Raw genomic sequence first — 19,395 nt, 5'->3', positions numbered from 1 at the left:
TAAAAATTTCGTAGATGTACAGAGAAGGAATGGTTAGTATTTTTAATTTTTTAAATAATGGGTGACATTATGATCTTTTTTGGACTAAACATGTGTTTCTTATGATTCTCTTTTGAAGTGTAAGTAATCTCATGCTGTTCATAGAGTTTCCCCTGAAAATTATTCTGCATCGAATTATAGTTTCAAAGTAGGTGTGATAGATTATCTTCCTCATGTCCTGAAGGGTGGAACCAGATAAGACATTTATCACATAAACTAGGCTGTTCAGTTTGTTTGCCAAGAAGTCTACATGTGCCTCCAAATATAAATTTTTGTCAAGATTTAGACCTAGAAATTTTACATAACTTGCTTCAGTCGTTTCCTGATTGCCGTGTACTATTTTTATGGGAGATGTTGATGATGATTGAGCACTGAACTTCACTAGTTGCGTTGTTGTGACATTGAGTTTTAATACATTTTGCTGAAACCGTAATTCTAGAATTCCCATTATATTTTCCACAGTATCGAGTATTTGTTCTAAATTGTTATTTTCAATTAAAACTGAGGTGTCATCTGCAAATAAATTGGATTGAACATCGGTGCTTAAAGGTAAATCGTTTACGTACAGCAAAAAAAAAAAAAAAAAAAAAAAAAGAAAAAAAAGACCCTAAAATTGAGCCCTGAGGGACCTGTGTGCAAATCTTTTTCCAGTATGAGAATGATTTCTTTCCATTTGAATTTAGACGAACTCTCTGTTTTCTTTCAGACAAATAAGATTTGAACCATTGTTATGCCCTGTCCACGATCCCATATGTCTCTACCTTGTGTAGAAGTAGTAAGTGATTGACCGAGTCAAAAGATTTTGTCAAACCTTTTTACTCTTGTCTAAAGCAGTGCTTATCTTTTCAGTGAATTCTCTGGTAGCATTTATTGTATTTTTCCCATTTTGAAATGCAAATTGATTTTCAACTATAATATCATTTTCTATAAGAAAGTTTCCAAAATGTTTTGCAACAATCCTTTCTATTACCTTAGCAAAAACTGACAGCAGGGAAGTAGGGCAGTAATTTCTCATGTCATCTGGTGAGCCTTTCTTTAACAATGGTCTGTTTCTGCATATTTTAACACATCTGGGGAGTATGCCTCCTCAAATGACTGATTAATAATTTTACCCAGTGGATGAGAAATGATGTTATAAAAAGCCTTGACTGCAGTGGTTGCAATTTCATCCCACCCAGCTGTTTTTTTTTTAAAAAAAAGGACACTATAGCATCTTCTACATCTTTTGGGGTAATTCTTTTGGATGTTTTAAAGCTTGCATTTGGTTTTGTGTTTACAAAATTGACATCTGCCTTGCCTTGGTGGGATGTGATATATACTTCTGATTTTGCCACATTTATGAAAAAAGCATTGAAACAGTTTGACATTTGAAAAGGATCTATAATTATATGAATTTTAATTTGGACAGTTTCTTGGCACTGGTTCTTTACTCCCAATTCAAATTTGACGACACCCCAAACTACCCTTGATTTACTTTCATTTTTACTGTTATATATGTTATTAGCCAATTTCTTTGCTTGAATGTATTCTTATATCTCTTTACACACCCCACAAAGTCAGCAATTTTGTTGTTTTAACTCATTGTGAAGCTGTCTATTCCTGGCATGAGAAATTTTTATTCCTGCTGTAATCCAATTTGTTTCATTGGCCACACTCTGTTGCCAGGCCTGAAGGGGAAATGTTTCGTTGAAAGCATATAGGAAACAGTTTAGGAATGTTTTGAAATTATTTCAGTTGACACACTGTTATCTAGATGCCAATTTATACTTCTTAGTTTGTTAGAAAATATATTTACATTCTCTTTGCTAAAGTTCCTTTTAAAACATGTTTTTATAATTTTTGGATTCCATATTTTTGGAACCTCTATGAGAAGTTTTGAATGATTTGACATCCCTACATCTAAACAGAATTTACTTCCACCCTCAAACTGATAATTTGTCAGAATATTGTCAAATGTTTCAGAATAGCTATTTCTTCTAGTACATTTAGTGAAATTTAAATTAAAAGCATATTTCTGAATTAAGTCACAAAGATTTACTTGAGCTTCAGAAACCAAGAAACTCCTCTTGCATCCTATGTGGATGTAAAAGATGTAAGTTCGCTCGTAATAACCCAGTATTATGGCTGCTATATGGGCAACATTTCATAGACATTTTCTTTGACAGAGAGAGGGCCTGCAATATAATGTGGTATTGCCATATCTTGGAAAAACTTTCCATATTCATACAGTCATTCCTGTTTTAATGGTTATTCAGACACTGCTTGACAATAACATTTATGTTCTTTATTAGTAGCAGAATGACACCCTTCAAGGGATCAATTTTTTAAACGTTTCTCTGCTTGCAGTAACACTTAATGGAATATTGTCTACGTGAGGAACATTATGCTATCTATTCATAAATAATTTTAATGTTGTGTGCTCTACCTCCAATCTAGTTGCAGATCTGAGTCTTTAACTGTAGCTTGACTGTGATATAAAAGTTATTGAAAGGAGATGTTGGATGGGGGTGGGGGCAGAAGCAGTGTTACTATCTGGGATACAACGTGCCACATGCTTACGTGTTTGAAAGTTGTGCCAAGACCGTAGAGAAAACAAACGACTTTTGTCATTGTCTTGTTAGTGGTGGTATGACTCCCTTGCACACAGTCATATCATAAGTGATTGTCTGAATATGATTACCAGTCACTTGAAGAGTTTTCATGTATATCCTGTAAATGTCACCAAGTAGCAAATTAATACAAGACAACTTTATCAGATAAATAAATTTTATGAGGTTCCTAGCCTGGTGCAGACTTTTCGATTTGATATTGGCTTTCCTGTTAGATTTTATGCTTGTTTTCTTACATTGATTCTCTTCACCTTCCCAGCACCAAAAAATCTGTGGTGAGATGTGCACTGCATTGGTGGTCAGAGTTGTTTACCCATTAGTCAAAAGTCAGCCACAGGGTGCCGAAGTACATACGAGCACAATATGTGGGCTGAGGCTATGCATGTCTCGGCTTTACTTGGTACTTCTCGTAGGTACTCGGTAAAGTGTGACATTTTTCTTTAGCAGGATGCTGTGGAAATTTTTGGTAGGCTTGATTTTCTTCAGTTTGGTAGAGTCATGGTGTTGGCCTTATTTGTTCGTGGTACAATAACTGGCAGGTTCAATGGTAATTTGCACAAAAAGAGCCAGTCTAGTGATACATTGTCACAAACCTTTAAAAATGAATGGTAATGTCAGAAGAGGATAATTCTTATTAGTATTTATTACGCAAAATACAGTTGCATGATCAGTGGGTACCGAAAATTTGCTATGGAACCACATTACAACACAATTCAGAAAAAATTTAAAGTTTTAATTGATTAATGAATTATAATGATCGACTGGTGGGTCATTGTTCTGCAGATAAAGAAGCACTTTACGCTCAATTTGCATACAAGTAGCACACAATGAAACTGATGGTACGAATAGTAGATTTTCTGAAGTTGCAGTCACAACAGTTTTTGATGGAATGGAACAAAAAATATGGAGACTTTATATATTACTGCAAAGTTCATTGGTTTAGTCAAGGGGCACACCTGTCACAGTTTTCTGATTTAAAACCCACTGTGGATGAATTTATAGAGAAAAAAGAAGAGCAAGAACGAAAATTGGAACATTCAGAATTGACTGCAGACCATGCATTTTAAGTGGACTAGACTGCACATTGCCCACAATAAGACACAATTTGAGAAACCGCAAATTTTTGATTTATGTGTATGAATGTAAAAAGAAAATTGCACTGTGGAAGGGACAAATTCTGGCAAAAAATATGCTTCTCTAAGCCCATTGGCATTAAAGAAAACGTGAAGTTTGAAGACTTTAGTGTATCCTTGAGATAATTGCAAGGATGGTTTTCTAATCATTTTGAGGCCATTGCCAATCTTACATCTGTTTTCAAGACTGTTTGCCATTTCAGTTGAAAGCGCTCCTGTGCATGTACAGGTAGGACTGATGGACTTGCAATGTAATTCCCATCTAAAAAACAAATTCTTCTTGTGAAAACTGTCTATGTTGTATTCCTGGGGAAGAGTTTCCACATCTCCATAATGAGGTTGCAAATGTGATAAAATAATCGATCAACCTTGAGTGTGTGAAAGGCCTTTTCTGATTATGAAACTATGTGGCAACATGAGTGAAAAATCTGTGAAATTGTCTGTCTCTGTCCTTATGCTGACAGGTACATCAAATAAAAGTAATGTCTTCAGTCAACCAAAAATAATTAAACAATACTAAAAATTAGTTTTGCTTGCGATCTGTGTTGTTGAGAAATGTAAAATCAAGTGGTGTGAAGTGCCAACTGCATTGCCATTTAAATGTGGTGCTTTTGCAATTTCCCCCTCCTTATGCTCAGACAGTGTGACCCGTGAGAGGGGGGGAGGGGAGGGGGGAGTGTGTAGCCAGGCAAGGGAGCAATGGCACACAAGCACAAGCACTGTTCATGTGTCGAATTTTTTTCTGTCCGTGCAGTAGTCCATGAGTTAGCCTAAGACTTAAACACAACAGATTTTGATTAAAATCAGGTTAAACTGCTATTGCAAGCATGCCATCTGTTTCACACTATAAATAACTTATCTGCAGGATAATTAGAATTATTAAAGAATTGAATGAAATATTTAGTTAATGTTGTTTTAAACTAATCATTGATTTGGACATACTTTCATTATGACTCCGCTGAAGTGTTTCACAATATTACACCTTTCTCTTGATAAAATTTTATTTATTGTGTCTTTTGTCAGACATTAAACTTTGGGTAATATATGTTTTTAACTTTTCTCACAACACACTAACTCATATAAGCTCTACAATAATATGGAAAATGATAATGAGATGGCAACAGCCTCAGAGTCCATACTTTGTAGCCAGTTTGTCAACACCATATTAGGGCAAATTATCCCAAAAACTTGTCCTCTTTTATCATCTGACATTGAAATATTTTTCCAATTCAGATGTGTGATAGTTTTCTCTAACTCCTTCCATTTTACTTCCACCCCACTAAATTTTTGTACTTGAGAACTGAACTTTACATTATATTCCTCAGTGATAGTTGGCTCCCCATTTCTTCTAATGAAGCATTTGGTTTGCTTGTATTGACTGCTTCTTTCTGGAGGTATGTAGGTAATTTTTGTCTTTAAGTATATCTTCCTGAAAAATACCAACATTTGTGAAATGCTTCCCCTAGCATCTGCTCTTCTTTGGTTAAGTTTTTCCTTTTCTATTTCGTACCGCTTCATATATTTCCTTTATTATTCTCTCACTTTTCTTTTGCAAAAAATTAACATGTCAACAGTTCTGGTTATCACCTTCCTGAAAGGGAGCGGTAATCCATTGTTTTGATTATTACTTGTCGAAAAATTGTTGTTGTGTTCCTGAGTCTTCCTACACAGCATAAGCCCTGTTCCCATATGTATTGTATTTGTATTTATTTATTTATCCTGTGGATCACATATTGTACAAAGTACACATGATATAGGACAAGTCATTTTTCTTAACAAATATGTAGTTTGGAGAAAAAAAAATAAGCAATGGACTGCCATTTAAAAAAATGTACACAAAATTGTTCATTGATGAATATAGTAACTTCACATACAGAGAATACAAACAATTTACATGGGGAACTAAGAAACGTGTAGGCAATGTAGTGCTACTTTAAATTTACACAAATAATCACTGAGATTACAGAATAGTGAAAATGTCAACTGGAAACACAACAGAAGGACAATGTCATTTAAAAACTACATTAAACATGAAATTAACATTGAGATTTCACAGACAATTAAGTTTTAATACTAATAGAATGTGTCCTTGTACATTCAAAAAACGAGTTAAAAATTTTGGGAAGTGAAACTGAAACATAGTTGTTTATAGTAGAAATTAGGTTATTATTTTGCCTACAGAACGTTTTATTCTAATCACAGTATTTTACAAAGGAGCTTTATAATTTTTCATTTCCAGGAATTCTTGTACTGAATAGAAACAGTGCTTTGTCAGAAATGCCTTTAGTTTATTTTTAAATATTGGATCTGGAGCAGTTTGTATTTGTTCTGGAATTTTATTGTGTAATACGACACCCAGATGAGTTATATATTTTTGGTATGGTGATGTCCTTGAAAAAAATTTATGGATATTAGATTGCCCTCTGGTATAATGAGCGTGTATATCATTGTTTTGGATTAATTTGCCTGTTCTTGAGAGGTATTCCCTGGTGAATAGAATTGTTTCTTGAATGAATAGGGATGGGATATTTAGAACATTAAGTTTTATAAATTGACATTCACAGGATTCCAGCTTTTTGAGGCCACAGATTATCTATCCTCAGTGCTCTTTTTTGTAGTTTAAATATATTTGTGCTGTGAGTTGAATTTCCCCAAAAGATGATTCCATAGCGGAGCAATGAGTGGAACTGTGCATGGTATGCTTGCATTATTATGGATTTACTTGTAGTAGATTTTAGTATTCTTAGTCCATAGCACAATGATGAGAATTTCTTTGGTAAATTGTTTATATGTGTGTCCCATTTTAAATTTTGTTGGACTCATAGACCCAAAAATTTTGTTGCATTTACATTTTCAATTTTATCATTATTTAACTTTACTTGGATAGTTTTTTGATTGGATGTGGGAATTAGATGGAAGTTGATACATACAGTTTTCCCACAATTAACAATTAGGCCATTTTTGTTAAACCACTCAGAAAGTTTTTTCATGGAGTTATCAAATATTGTCTGAAGGGATTCAGGGCTAGACCCAGTCAACACTATGCTTGTATCATCAGCAAACAGCATAGTTTTTTGTGGGCTCATACATTCAACAAGATCATCTATGTAAATGAGGAAAAGTAATGGCCCTAGAACAGAACCCTGGGGAACACCATATCTTATTGTTCTTTCCTCCGAGAGGAAAACTGTGTTATTTATTTTATTCTGAACATTAATATCGTATTGAAGTGATACCTTCTGTCTGCGGTTTTGTAGGTAAGAGCGTAGCCAGTTGTGAGCCACACCTCTTATTCCTCTTCTTTCCAATTTAGCAAGCAGTATTTTATGATCTAGTACGTCAAAGGCTTTAGAGAGATCTAAGGAGATACCTGCAGCTATATTATGTTAGTCAATTGATTTCAGTATTTGGTCCAACAGTTCAAAAATTGCTGTATGGGTGGATAAAGATTTACTAAAACCATGTTGTTGAATGCTGATTGGTGTGTGGTTTTTTATGAAATTTATAAGCCTGTCATAAAAAAGTTTTTCCAGGCTTTTTGAAAAGATGCTTAATATGGATAATGGTCTATAATTGGATACTAAATCAGGGGAACCTTTCTTTAGTAATGGTGGGACTTTAGCTATTTTGAGAGCATCTGGAAAAAATGCCAGTTTTTAATGATTGGTTGTAGATGGTTGATAATGGCTTTACTATATGGGGAGCACACACCTTTAATATGAGGTCAGGTACTTCATCATAGCCACTAGAGATTTTATTGCGTAACAATTTTATTATGTTCATAATTTCATCAGGGTTTGTTTCATAAACAAACATTGTAGCATTAGTGCTGTTTGACATATTGGTGGAATTGAAGAACGATACCTTGCAGTTTGCCTGAATGAGATCTTATGCTAGTGAGGTGAAATATTCATTGATCTTGTTTACAACTGTGACCTTAGAGTCATTAAGTGTTAGAGAAATGTTTTCCTTTTTAGGTGTTGAACTACAAGTTTCTTTTTTAATAACTTTCCACATAGCTTTCATTTTGTTTGAAGAGTTTCATATGAAATTGTCATTCCATAAAAGTTTTGCCTGTCTAATCACTCTAAGATAAGTATTTTTGTAGGCTTTACAATAGTCAGAAAATTCTTCAGTGACTATGTACTTTTTGGAGCAATATTGGAGAAATCTGTTTCTCTCACTAGAAATTTTGATTCCTTTTGTTACCCACGACTTTCTATTTTGATTGCTTGAAGTTTTTGTTTCAAAAGGAAATGCTGTATTAAAGTAATAAAGGAAGGTGTTATGGAAGCTTAAGACCATATTATCAACAGTTGTTTGCATGTAAACACTGTCCCAATTTTCCTTAGCTAATAGGAAGTTAAAAATCCTAATATTGCCATCTGAAAAGTTTCTTCAGTTGATAAGTTTGGAAAGTTTTCACGGAAGGGTGGAACAATGCACAATGTGCAGTTCATTGTTGACTGCCATCTGAACTGATCAGTGTGTCAACTGCAATTGGTGTTTCATGGTGGTGTTATACATTGTCATTTGAAGGGTCATACTGCCACATAAATAAAAACAGAATTGGATGAAATTTACGTAGATTCTGCACTGCTATTGAAGGCCATTTACTTTTGGATTAATGAATTTAAATGTGGTCAGACAAGCACTTAAGACGAAGCGCACTCTGGCTGTCCAGATGAGGTCATCAGAAAGGAAACCATTGACAAAATCAATGATACAATAAGGCAAGACTGCCGAATAAAAATTTGTGAGATTTTTGAGATTGTAGGCATCTCAATTGAGTGAGTGCATAATATTCTGCATGGCAAATTGGCTATGAAGAATCTGTGTGCAAGGTGGTTACCACAGTTGGTCACAGTCGACTAAAAGCACATCTGGCCCAACATTTCCATACAATGTCTGGCGATGTTTAATTGCAATCTGTTAGATGTGTTGCACCAATTTGTTGCTGTTGATGAAACCTGTATCTGTCACTAACCACCAGACTCAAAATGGCAGTCAAAACAATGGACAAAGGATGGTGAAAGTACAGCGAACAAGACAAAGACCATTTTGTTAACTCGCAAGGTGATGGCCACTATTTTGTGGGATTCCCTGGGAGAAATCCTTGTAAATTACTGCTGAAAAGGCAGAACTATAAATGGACTGCTTTATGTTGGATTGTTTGAAACTTGTGTTGGCTGAAATAAGACCAATAGTGGCACGCAAAAATGTGTTCTTTCACCAGGATAATCAACCATCCCACACATCAGCGATAACAATGATGAGAGTGCATGAATTGGGCTTCGAATTGATCCCTCATCCACCCTTTCCACCAATCTTAGCCTCAAGTGGCTTCTTCCTATTCTCTAACTTGAAACTTTGGCTTGCTAGAAGAAATTTTCATTAAATAAGGAAGTGATAGTTGCAGACAATGAGTATTTTGCAGAGTTTATTTATTTATTTACATGTCAAGTTCCATAGGACCAAATTGAGGAGCAAATCTCCAAGGTCATGGGACGTGTCAATACATGAAATTACAACATAAAAGTAATAACAGATAAAAATAAATATTCATGAACCTGAAAAAAGTCAGTCCATAAGTTTAAGTAAACGCTATCAGCAATACCATAAGAATCAGCTTAATTTTTCAAGGAACTCCGCGACAGAATAGAAGGAATGACCCATGAGGAAACTCTTCAGTTTCGATTTGAAAGTGCATGGATTACTGCTAAGATTTTTGAATTCGAGTGGCAGCTTATTGAAAATGGATGCAGCAGTATACTGCACACCTTTTTGCACTAGAGTTAAGGAAGTCCGATCCAAATGCAGGTTTGATTTCTGCCAAGTATTAACCGAGTGACAGCTGCTTATTCTTGGGAATAAACTAATATTGGTAACAAGAAATGACAATAACGAATATACATATTGAGAGGCCAATGTCAAAATACCCAGACTCGTGAACAGAGGTCGACAAGAGGTTTGTGAACTCACACCACTTATTGCCCGAACCGCCCGTTTCTGAACCAAAAATATCCTTGTAGAATGGGAAGAGTTACCCTGAAATATAATACCATATGACATAAGCGAATGAAAATAAGCAAAGTAGACTAATTTTCATGTTGAAGTATCACTCACTTCTGATACTGTTCGAATAGTAAAAATGGCAGTATTAAGTCTTTGAACAAGATCCTGAACGTGGGCTTTTCACGACAGCTTACTATCTATCAGAACACCTAGAAATTTGAACTCTTCAGTTTCACTAATCATATGCCCATTCTGTGAAATTAAAATGTCAGGTTTTGTTGAATTGTGTGTTAGAAACTGTAAAAACTTAGTCTTACTGTGATTTAACGTTAGTTTATTTTCTACAAGCCATGAACTGAGGTCATGTACTGCACTATTTGAAACCGAGCCAATGTTGCACACAACATCCTTTACTACCAAGCTAGGGTCATCAGCAAACAGAAATAATTTAGAGTTACACGTAATACTAGAGGGTATATCATTTATATAAATAAGGAACAGTAGTGGCCCCAACACTGATCCCTGGGGGCAACCTCCCACTTGACAGTACCCCACTCAGATCCCACATTGCAGCTGCTATCAACATTGTAAATAATGACCCTTTGCTGCCTGTTCCTAAAGTAAGAGGTGAACCAATTGTGAGCTACTCCCTGTATTCCATAATGGTCCAACTTCTGGGGCAATATTTTGTGATCAACACAATCAAATGCCTTAGTTAAATCAAAAATTACACCAAGCGCTTGAAAATTTTTGTTTAGCCCATCCAGTACCTCACCGAGAAAAGAGAATATAGCATTTTCAGTTGTTAAATGACTTCTAAGGCCGAACTGTACATTTGATAGCAAATTGTATGATTTAAAATGATCAATTATCCTTACATACACAGCCTTTTCAATAACTTTTGCAAACACTGATGGCATATAAATAGGTCAAAAATTATCTACATTATCCCTTTCTCACTTTTTATAAAGCGGCTTTACTACTGAGGACTTCAATCGCTCAGGAACCTGACCATTCCTAAAGGAAAAATTACAATTATGGCTAAATACAGGGCTAACATGTGCAGCACAGTACTTTAATATTCTGCTAGACACTCCGTCATAACCATGAGAGTCCTTAGTTTTCAGTGATTTAATTATTGACTCAATCTCCCTCTTGTCTGTATCACAGAGGAGTATTTCAGACATCAATCTTGGAAAGGCTTTTGTCAAGAATGTTGTATGATTTCCTGTAGAAACTAAATTTTTATTTAAATCGCCAGCAATGTTCAGAAAATGATTGTTAAATACTGTACATATATCTGATTTATCAGTAACGGAAATATTTTTACTGCAAACTGACTTTATATCGTCGACCTTGTGCTGCTGACTAGACACTTGCTTCACAACTAACCATATGGTTTTAATTTTTTCCTGTGAATTAGCTATTCTATTTGCATACCACTTACTCTTTCCCTTCCTATTAACATTTTTAAGCACCTTACAATACTGTTTGTAATGGGCTACTGTAGCTTGATTGTGACTACTTCTAACATTTTGATATAATTCCCGCTTTGTTCTACATGATATCCTTATCCCACTAATCAGCCACCCGGGCTGCCCATTGCTGCTAGTACCCCGTTTAGAATGTTCTAATGGAAAGCAACTATCAAAGAGCATGAGAAATGTGTTGATGAAACCATTGTATTTATCATCTATATTATCAGCACTATAAACATCCTGCCACTCTTGTTCCATGACGAGTTTTAAAAAACTCTCTATTGCTGTTGGATTAACTTTCCTACATAGTCTGTAATTAAATATGACATTGGTTTGAGTACAAAAGCCTTTTAGTGTTAAAATTTGTGCATCATGGTCTGAAAGGCCATTCATGCATTTACTAACAGAATGCCCATCTAGTAATGAAGAATGAATAAAAATATTTGTCTATGGCTGTGCTACTGTTCCCCTGCACCCTAGTTGTAAAAAACAGTTTTCATCAGATCATATGAATTTAGGAGATCTACCAACATCCTTTTTCTTGCACAATCATATACAAAATTAATATTGAAGTCACCACATATAACTAATTTCTGGTACTTCCTAGAAAGTGAATTAAGAACCCTCTCTAGCTTGAGCATAAATGCTCTGTAGTCGGAGTTAGGGGACCTATAAACAACAACAATTAGAAGTTTAGTTTCACTAAATTCAACTAACGCTGCACAACATTCAAATATCTGTTCAATGCAGTGTCGTGATATGTCTATGGACTCAAATGGAATACTGTTTTTTATGTACAGAGCCACTCCTCCACCCCGCAAGGAACTCCTTGAGAAACAGCCAGCTAGTCTGTAGCCCGGTAAAGCTAATCTATAGCCTGGTAAAGGAAGCCTCTGATTTGTCAAATTATTTAAGTGGTGCTCTGATATACCAATAATTTCAGAGTCGACATCTATAAGCAGTTCACTAACTTTATCTCTAATACCTCTTATATTTTGATTAAATATGCTAATTCCTTCTCTACTTGGAAACATTACATCCTCTGAAGGTGAGCCCTTAGTTAGAGGGACTTCCTTTAAGCAGGTATACCTATCAACTGACTTCAATCTAAAAAAGGTGCAGCTTTAACACCAACTACTACAGGAATTTTTCCATGAGTGACACCACCACCACCCACTACACTGTCACCTATAACCTTAGCCAGCCTCCCCTTCCCATACCTATTGAGGTGCAGGCCATGCCTAGTGAAACCTGATCTACTGATAGACCCAACTGGCACCACTGAGATGTGACCCATGCCCTCTGCCATCAGTGCCCTCCCCAGCCCCACATTAACGCGCCTAACAGCCGCATTAAGGTGAGGCCGATCATGACACTGAAACACTTGCACGAAATGCACATTAGTGCCACCAGTTTGAGTAGCTATCTTAACCAAGTCACCACCTACATCATACTCCCTGTCCTTATCAAGACTGTGACCTGCTCCACCCACTGTCACTATCTGATCCTCCTTCGTAAAAAAAATTCTTACATAACTCCCCTATGCTTTCAGTCACCTGAGCCAACCCTGCACCAAGCTTCACAATGCGGGTGACCTAGTACTCGCTCCCCAACACTTCCTGCACCTGCTGGCACACACCTCTACTCTGGGAACTACTTAACAGCAGAACCATCTTTCTGCTAGACTTTGCAACTAACCTAGGCCTCCTAATTGCTGAGGACTGCTGCAAGTCCCCTGCATCTACAGCTACACGAGGCTCTCTCCACTGAACTCTGACAGTTGGTCATATCTATTGCATGTATGCAAAGTAAAACTGTCTGAATACCTCCTCCTTCCTATCTGCCTTCTTGCCAACTGCCAGTTCCCATTCCCCACCACCCTTCACCCTCCTCAACCTACCTAGTTCCTCCTTTACACATTGCAACTGCACCTGAAGGGCACAAATCTCATGCTCCTGCTCCTCTATCAACTTATTTCTACTACAGATTCTGCATTCCCAGAAGAAGACTCACTAAAATGACCACTGCATTCCCCCCAATGAAAATACTTTGAACAAATCCAACACCGTAACCCACTACTCTCAGACCTACGACAGAGCCCACACTTCTCACTCATGTTAAAATTTTACAGTTACTGAAAAAAAAAAACTATACTTCTATGTTACCAAAGATCAGTTACACCAGAAGAAATATTTAAGAACTAACAATAATGGTCTCGAAATTCTCTGCCCACTAAGAAAGCAACTACTTGTATTAATACTACTACACCGCAGGTAATATCAATACCAACAAAACTTCACAGAATTATTAGCCAAAACCAAAACATTCAAACGGCCACAGTAACACTAAGTGAAGTTAAAAACTGAATGAAAATTTTACTGAAATATTTCACTAGAAACAGTAATAAACGCCAGTTGGAAACTATAGCATGAAATTTACTAAACGACTTCAACGCACAGAAACTCTAAAAAACACAGAGAGCGAATGATTACAAAAGTCATTATTTCACCACAGACGGCACGCAACACCGCTGAAATCTATTAAATTTAATAATTATTTTACAGAGCACAAATAAGTTTGTCAGTACTTAGCTTTATAACCGCTACAGCTGCAGTGCAAGCCGCAAAATGTCTGTCTGATGCATGATGCTTGCTTTCCGCAAAGCCTTGACAGGCATCCTTAACTTAAATATGGCACCTATATCTCTTATGAAGGACACCTACGACCATTTGCATGAGCAAATATCACTACAAAATTTCTGTTTATTGGTTAACTTTAAGTTGAAAGTTTGAATAACCTATCTGGAATGGTAATGGAAAGAAGATGTTGCTGTGAGACAAAGAATTTTATATAACAACAACATGTTATTTAATAAAATAATGAAAATAACTCCTTGATCGTTCACTTTACTTAATGGTATGGTTATATGATACCAGAAAAATAGCAATTTTATGCAATCTGACTATATGTCCTAACTTAGATGACTATAGGAGCCATCACGCAGAGTGTCTATGCTCACCAGAGTCTCAGCAGTGAATGCCTAACCGTCTCCCCTAGTCCGGGGTCCACACACGGTGGCCGGAAGGGCTCAGAGAGTCTGCACAGCGGCTATTTGCCAAACTGATTGGGCGTGCTAAAGCGCGGGGAACCTATGTCTCTCTGGTCGAGTGCAGTCGCACTCTACTTGATACAATGGTTGGCTAAACTGCATCTCTACATTCAGAGAACCCACAGCAGACAGCCCACGCATACACTAGCAGAGGACCTGCATTCACATTTGCAGACTATACTAAGAGTGATAATATAACATAATTCTGGATTAAAATTCCCTGAATTTGGAAGGGCACCCAGGTGTGTTTTGAGCATGTGACTCTTGTAACAAGCCATGTAGCGGCTCACATGGAGCCGTTACATAACCTTCCCCTTCTGAGAAAAAAATGAGCAGTAAGTGTCCTTGCTTTGGAAGGGCATTTTTTTAATCACAGTGGCAAGAGCTGCATCATGTAAATATATGGTTGATCACTAATTTTAAGTACACATAGTTCTAATCATCTAATATATAGAACATAATCTATGGAAATTATTAACTATTAACAAATTATTCTCCTTCAGTGAATATCGACACAACCCTGACGCATTAACATATAGGCCCATGCCCTTCTGAAACATCTTTGCGCAAAACATACATGATTTGACTTAACATTTAAGCTGAATGCACGTCATGTCATCTATTCCCTAGGCCAAGCATTCCGTTTTAACGGTTATGTAAGTGAGTGCAGTTTTGAAATTGTTAACAAAGACATGATCATTTTCTACATTTTAAACATTTGAAATCTCAAGAATCTTTCACATGTTCATGTACAAATACATACTTCTAATAACACATGTATAGAAATCGATAATCAACTTTTGGGCACTAAAATTATTAGTATCTTTTTGTAAGTGTGTCCTCCTTTGAAATAATCTGCAAAACAGAGGAAAACACACAAAATCTTTAAACTTGAAAAATTTAAGCAAATTAGTTGAGAAACTTAAGCAAGTTCAGTTAATACAACATTCCCCCACTTATTTTGGCACTTCATAAATAATTTCCCTTTTTTTCAGATTGTCAAACAAATATGATTGAAAATCTGATATTATCATATAAAGTCGTTAAAATACTTTTAAGGTTCATTACTGAACTTCGGATTAATGTGGCAAAGTCCTTTCTTTAATAATGGTCCATATTTTCTTTAGTTAGAAAACAAAAGATCAGTTTGAAAGTAGAATTTCCTTCTCGCTACAACAATCACGGATTTTAACAAATCAGTCTCTATCATTAACATATGAACATTTTTGAAAAATTGCTTAAGGGTAATAAGAGTATAAAATCAGGTCCACTTTAAAACACACACACTCTACCTTTGTTAAATATGTGGCACTTTTGAGCACTTGTATTCACTTCACTACTGGGCATGGGGCATTTGGAGGACATCCGTGCTGGGTGGGTGGAGGGAGGAAACTTGTTTTGCAGGTAAGGACTGTATACTGTCCCTCTGTCACGCAGATCTACTCCTTGCCTCTGGCCTCTTCCTCACAATTTAGCAGCAGCTCAACAGGACGTGGGGTGCCCCATGTTTAAGCTGCAACAGGGCACAGCTGCACATGTTTCCACGTCAGGTGAGTGTCGACCTCCAGGGCAGGATGAACTCTCACCAGCTGTCAACGCCTCTTGCTGTGTTGCGAGTGCCTGGACCCGCCTGGCTGACATCTTATAGTAGTGTGGCCTTATCGGCAAGTGGTGTGCTGACAGCAACAACTCATGACATCACCCCTCGGTAGCGTCATTCCCCTTTCTTCCTTCTGCAGTCCTGCCATGCCCGACTCTGGTGGTGAGTCTGGCATGTCTCTTAATTCGGTACTGCAGACAGTGGGTGTGGTGGTGTTGCTAACAAGTCACCACTGGTGCCACTCCCTTGCCTGCACCCATCCCTCTTCTCTCATCCATCCTGTCGCATCGCAACGCCTGACCTAGAGTAGCCAAGCTCGCCTCTTGCGGTTGCTGCAGTCTTCAATTTTGCATTTTTTTTTTGTTTTTCATTTCCGTGCCCCTGACACGCTTCATGTGTGTCTTGCTTCCTTCCTCTTCGCACTGTTGAAGACTTATTTGCTGCAACATAAATTCTCCCCACAAAATGTATTATTTTTTCTTCTACAATTGAGTCTTCCTGGTAAATCTTGTTACTGCCATTTTGACTCTAGCATAGACGACTTACATTGCTTTGTTGACATTATAAAATATAATACTAGGGACACAACATCTATGAGTGATATTTAATATACAAAATAACACTCTTGACCTGTATTACATAAATTGTATATTGATACCCTTTTTGCTATTCTATGAGGGGCTTTATGTTGGATACGTGATTTCTTTGTCCGTAGGGTCTGGACTTCGATAGCATTGGGGTGAGGGATACGGCACTCTTGGTAAGGTCCACTGTAAAGGCTAAGGGATTTTTTGCAGATCCTTTGCTCTTTGTTTGATAGCTTGTGTAAACAAACCCACACCTTTTGTCCAATATAGAAGTAGATTTTCCATACTTTGTTTTGGTATGTTTTCTGCCTTATTTCGGCAGCACGCTTTATGTTCTTTAAAGCTATGTCTGTGATCTCCTTGTGTCGGAGTTGTCTTTCCTTCGACCATGCTACCAGTTCTTTGATTCGATTCGGAGGCTCCATATTTCTCAGTTCTAATACCGGTGGCACCATCGTTGTCGCATTCAGCAACTCGTTCAGAATTTCTTGGAATACCTTTATATGCACATCCCACGTATTGTGCTTGAAATAACAGTATAGCCTACACAGCTGCCGTAACTCTTTCATAACGTGCTCTGCAGGGTTATACGATGGGTGGAACAACAAGATAAAGTTCACCTTCATTTTTCTCCCCTTTAACATCTGCAGCCAATGTTGAGACCGGAATTGCAGCCCGTTGTCCGAGATTACCAGTCTGACCTCTTACAAATGCCGCGGCTACCGTTTTTGTCATGGCTTTCCTCAGTGGAATAAAGCAGACAAGTTTTGATGTTAGTTCCACAGCTACGAGAACATACGCGTAGCCAGAATTCGTCTGAGTTATTGGCCCAAACAGGTCCACCGCAGCAACTTCTCGCAACCTGTTTAGAATTATCGGGTACATCGGAGCAGTGAAAGATGTGGTGGGTGGCTTGGTCCTTTGTCACGGTTTGCACACTCTGATCACCCGCTATATTCTTTTTAGCATATTATTAAAATATCACGCCTCGTGTAGCTTCTGAAAGCTCTTCCATGCTCCAAAGTGTCCATAGCTTAGGTGGGTGTACCACACTAGTTTATTGCTCATTTCCTCAGGTATTACCACTAGCCATCGCGGGCCTTCTGTGCTCCGTTTCCGGAAAAGAATCCCGTTTTCTACCCTATAATATCACTGAATTGCAGCTTGATTTCTGTCCCTCCACCTTTCCTTCCCTTCTTTGAGTATGGGATCCTTGTCTTGTTAGCGGCCGACATTCTTTAGTGTCATTGTCACAAAGTTTTTGAAGGTGACTTTTTTCAGGTACAAAATGTTGAAATTGTTTTTGCCTGGTTCACCGTCTACTCCGTTTCTTAGGCCTACCAGAGCCCGAGAGAGAGCGTCTGCAATCAGGTTCTTTTCCCCTGGTATATACTCGATTGTAAAGTTGTATTCTTGTAGGTAAAGCGCTCAGTGGGATATCTTGCGGTAAGCCAACTTTGCCGACATCAGAAATTGTAGTGTCCGATGGTCAGTAAATACCTTCGTGTTCCTTCCGTATAAGAAGAATCTAACTTTACTGAACGCCCAGACAACTGCCAGCCCCTCGAGTTATGTGACCGAGTAGTTTCTTTCTGCTTGTGAAAGAAACAGTCTTCCAGGTCGACGAATGATCAGCGTCTTCTCCTTGAAACAGAACCGCACCAATGCCGTTCGCCGAACTGTCCGTCATGAGGTATAAATCGCGACTCAAGTCTGGGTGTGCAAGAATAGGTGCATTTACTAATGCCTCCTTCAATCTTTCGAATTTGTCCTGTACTTGGGCGTCCCAATACCAAATCGTATGCTTTCCTGTTAGCGCACAGAGACGTGGCATGGCCAGCATGCTTAAGTTCACAAATTTCTAGAAAAAATTTGTGACTCCTAAGAATCCTCTTAGTTGCCTCTTCATTGTTGGCCTTGGAAATTCAGCAGTTGCTTTAATTCTCTCGGGATCGGGTTGTATCCTGTCCACCGAAACTATGTGACCTATAAACTTTATTCTCTTACGCCCAAACTGAGATTTATCTAGGTTCACTGTTATACCAGCTTGTTCAAAAGCGTCTAATAAACGGTTCAACACCTCATTGTGTTCTTCCCAGGATTTTTCTGCTATCAGAACATCATCAATGTGTAATGTAATTCTCTCACTTAGGACCTCAGGAAGGATGCTGTTCAGGCCTCATATGAACGCTGCCGCAGAAACATTTGGTCCAAATGGAAGCCGTTTAAATTGGTAACAGTTCCCATAACACAAAAATGCGATATACTGCCTATACTCTGGATGCAACACGATTTGCCAGTAACTGGCTCTCTTATCAATGGAGGTTAATACCTTCGCTCCATGGAAATGTTGCAATAATTCTTCTATGTCCTCTGGTCTGTCTGTTTCTGCTTTAATAACGATGTTGATTTGCTGAGAATCCAGCACCAATCTCACCTATTCGTCCTTTTTCAGTACCACTGATAGCGGTGAGTTGTACGAACTCGTGGCTCGTTCAGTTACATCCTGATTGAGCATCTTCACGACCTCTGCCTTCACTTTTTCTTTATGTGCTATTGGAATGGGGTATGGCCTCATGAAAAACTTTTTGTGTTCCCATACTTGGAACTTGTATTCAAAGCCTTTTATCGCACCTGGTGCATCCGAAAATATTCTCTCGTGATTCCTTAAAAACTCTAGCAATCTTAAATGGGCGTCCTCTGGCATGTCTCCTACACTGTGCATGCTTTCTTCAATTATTTTTCTGAAAACCCCATCCCATCGGTGTGCGGATAGCGGTAGGCTTACTCCGCTAATACAGTTTACGAGAATCTTGGGTTCCTGG

General features: G+C 37.6%; 1 protein-coding gene across 1 annotated transcript in view; it reads left to right on the top strand.

Annotated features, from left to right (window-relative positions):
- Positions 1 to 19,395, top strand: part of LOC124803348 (DNA polymerase theta) — a 347,939-nt gene that overhangs the window by 225,458 nt on the left and 103,086 nt on the right. The gene's annotated exons all lie outside the window — the stretch shown is intronic.

This window comes from Schistocerca piceifrons, chromosome 1, assembly GCF_021461385.2.
Source record: "Schistocerca piceifrons isolate TAMUIC-IGC-003096 chromosome 1, iqSchPice1.1, whole genome shotgun sequence".
Lineage (NCBI taxonomy): Eukaryota > Metazoa > Arthropoda > Insecta > Orthoptera > Acrididae > Schistocerca > Schistocerca piceifrons.
Note: the sequence above shows the minus strand (reverse complement) of the source record. Positions and strands in the feature narration are given on the sequence as shown.